The sequence below is a fragment of the Vulpes vulpes genome, chromosome 9 (genome assembly GCF_048418805.1).
Source record: "Vulpes vulpes isolate BD-2025 chromosome 9, VulVul3, whole genome shotgun sequence".
In the NCBI taxonomy this organism is placed as follows: domain Eukaryota; kingdom Metazoa; phylum Chordata; class Mammalia; order Carnivora; family Canidae; genus Vulpes; species Vulpes vulpes.
In genome coordinates, this window is record NC_132788.1 from 14784383 (window position 1) to 14788283 (window position 3901).

The following is a 3901-nucleotide window of genomic DNA, read 5'->3' on the forward strand; positions in this document are numbered from 1 at the left end:
TCAAAATTATAACTATTTGTGCTTCAAAGGACACTATCAAAAGCATGAAAAGACAACCCACAAAACGGGAGAAAATATTTGCCAATCATATATCTGTAAGGGATTTGAATATAGAATATGCTTCATTCTGGTTGTGTGATCTTAGGCAGCTCATTTTCCCTTATTGGACCTTTGTTTACTCCTTGAGATAAGAAAGTTGGAATAACTGATAACAGAAAGTAGCACTTGAATAGAACTTTATGGTTTATAAAATGTGTTCTTACTTATTTATTATCTTATTTAATCTTCATTACAACTCTGTTATGAAGGCATTACTAGTATTCCAACCTTACAAATAAAGAAGTTTCTATTGTGACATTGCTTTTATGTCGTGGACTTTTACCTGTGCTTCACTTTGTAAGACTGCTTTCCCCTCCCCAGACCCCTGACATTCTATGATATGATCCCATGGTAGATTGAGGTTGAGCACCATGTCACCTGAACATTGTCATACTTCACTTTCCTTTGTTTCTGGTGAAGATTTGCTAAGCCACCTGTTGTGTCATCCACCCTGTCTGCTGACCCACAGCACACTCAGGACATTGCAACCCTTCCTTTAGGAAATAGTTGCCAGTTACTGAACTGGGCAAGGAGTCTGAGTAACCAACACAAGAAAGATTCGATCCAACTTCACTCTTCTCCCTTGTGATTTCAGGCGACTGCATGATGACTCACTTTGGAAGATAAATGCAAATAGTCCTTGATCACTCCTCCTGCCTCTGCTAATACTGTGCTCTTCCAGAAAAAGAACAAAGACAAAAAAGGGGGAGGAGAAGGAGGAGGAAGAAGCAACACATCTTATTTCCAGTAATTTCCTGAAAGCAGAAATTCAAAACTAAAGCAACATTTGTATTTCTGGAGTGATGTGGAACATTGGACTGACCTCTCATGTTTGACTCAGGCTCCTCCCAAGGCCCTACCCCTGGCCCTCACTGAAGGGATGGCCCCAAATGAGCCAGTGGTGAAAAGGAAACACAGAAAGATCTGCAGATGGTGATGCAAAGGCCCAGAGATATGAAATGATCTGTACCAGGTCACACAGCTAGATGAAAACATCAGAATTAGGCCTAAAATATTAGGATTAGGTCTACTGCTGGCTTTATCCTCCTATCACTTATGACCGACGATCATTCCTCTCCAAAGACCCTCAAGACAATAAGTATGGAGAGTGCTGTGTTCCAAAGCTACCTCATTCCAATCCTTCTTTGTTCCAGAAACAGTTTTTCTCCTACAGACAAGACTGTAGGGATGAGCTGTGTAACAGGGGCTCCAGTGTGCTGCCCATGAAGCTCAACCTGTGTGGGGAGAACTAACAGGTTTGTTACAGACCACAGAGGGACTTGGCCACATCCTATCCAGGGACATCCCGGAATGCTGGGTGGAAGGACTGCATTGCCCTTTCTTCGTGTCAGCCTCAGAGGACAGACTTATTCCTGCGTTACAGATCTGCCTCCAGGAATAGAGTCAATTTGATTTGGGCTATATCCGGGAGTAATGAATTCTGTAAGTAAGACAAGATAGTGGGGTGTAATATCCCTTAATATTAGCTCTCATCTTAGCTCCCAAGTGCTTTTGGAGTGGCCCTTTGTGGGAGTGTTCTAAGACCTGATCACCAAGACTGGGAATTACTTAAATATTTTAGCTATTTTAATCACATCCCCTCAGATTTGGGTCTCTCCCTATAAGAATTTCCCTGTTTCTCTCTACATCACTCTCCTTGCCACTGATTCATCAGCTCCTGTGCCTCCTCTGCATTTTCTCCACCTCCAGTCACTGCCTTAATTTGTGGTGCTGTGGATTTCACCCAGTTTTGTACTTTGGAAACAGAATATCTTCTGGTTTGTTTCTAATACTCCCTCTGAGAATGCCCAGTATTTCTCTCTTTGGCCTATTAACACAATGTCTTATCAGTCCTACTGTCTTCTCTGCTGGATCATAATTGATAATTTAGAGCCTATCATCTTTTTAAAAAAAGATTTTTAAAAATTTGTTTATTCATGAGAGACGCAGAGAAAGGCAGAGACACAGGCAGAGGGAGAAGCAGGCTCCCTGCAGGGAGCCTTATACGGGACTCGATCCCACGACCCTGGGATTATGCCCTGAGCCAAAGGCAGATGCCTAATCACTGAGCCACCCAGGTGTCCCCAGAGCCTATCATCTTATAAATATGTTTATGGCCTCCTCAACTCTTCTCTTTCCAAAGGGGAAAATGCATTTTCTTTATCTGGAGGTCATCTGACATTTTATGCTACATAAAACAACAACAACAACAACAACAACAACAACAAAAAAAAAAAAACCCCAAACAATTTATGGTGGCTCATTTTCACTGGATTGATATTTTCACTTTTCGAAGAACTTAGTGTCACCTGTGAATGTGGGAAGTTTTTTAACACTTTCTTCTCTTCATATCATTTATAAAATCACCAATAAAAACTAATCTCATTTTCTATTTTTATGGGATTCTCCTTTTAATACTTTTCCATACCTAGACTATGTTTATGATCTATTTGTGAACTAAAATTTAAAAAATATTCTTGACTTACTTTGTAGTATGTAGTGTTAACTTTTCTATAATAAATTATAATTATACATTATACCCATTGTTTTCCTCCAAATATATGTTTTATACTGCTTAAACAGTGTTAACTGGCAAGTCAGGGATGAGTTACTCTTTTAAAAATTCTTCTTATTTTTTAAAATGTGTTAACAATTTTTGCAACAAGCCATTCTTTATTATAAATTCTCCCCCTGTAAGAGTAAGCAGTGTACCATTATCAGTACCCCTGACTCCTCGGCATCCTACCTTACCTCACTCCCACTCTTGTATGGGATCCAGTGGCCATTCACTCAGTCTACATTTGTAGTTACAGCTTACATATTTTGACAAAGGATTTTCTGATTTTACCCCTGGGTTCTTCAAATTCTGAGAAAAATATCATCTTGGCTAAATGACAACGTAAACACATCTGGTTTTGAAAATCCTCTAAAACATATCCATAAATGAGATATCCATTGTCTGAGTGATAAGGATTCGTTGAGGTTCAGCTTGAAAGTGTTCCAGTGATTTGATACTTGCACTGAGCCCAACAAAATTCTGCAAAGTAGTGCAATGATCAAAGCCAGATAGCATTCCAGGGCAAAGTTTGAACATCTCAATGTGATATCCAGATATCCCCACAACCTGCAATTGCGGGTCTTTCCATTCCTACCTCTGCCTCCATCTCCCCCATTATTCTCCATCCAGACCATAAGCATCCCTGCCTCTTCGTTCTTGAACATACAGTGTATACTCACGTGCAGTATTGATCATATTTATGCCATGTATATCCTGATTGCTCAAGTAGATGAGTGGTTAAAAGTGGGTTGGCCCCATCTCTTTGAAACCCCACATTTAATAAATGTTCCTAAAAAGTAATAAAATGTCAAAATATTCAGAGTACCTATATATTTGCCCGCATATTCTCTTTTGCTATGAGAGAGCATTTAATCGACCGTGTCTGAATCAGGTATAACTTATTCACTAACAAGTGAGAACAATTCCTCATCATAATCCCTGTATTAGGGAATCCACTATGGGGAGGGATTTTAAAATTCCTTCAATAAAATCTTGGAGTTAATAATTTTTTTCTGTCCTTCTCCATTTATTTCTAAGAGTCACAGAGATTTTGGAAAGGTATAAACCCAGCCCTCCTTTGCAGAGGGCAAAATCACTTTAACAGCTATAGGTTTAGCCACAGAAAAACTACTCAGCTTCTAAAAACCAGGCAAACAATTTCCCAAATTGGTAATCTGGCAGCAAGATAATATTGAGGATACTTTCTCAACTCAGCTGAGAAAACTCAGGAAGGACCACACGGAG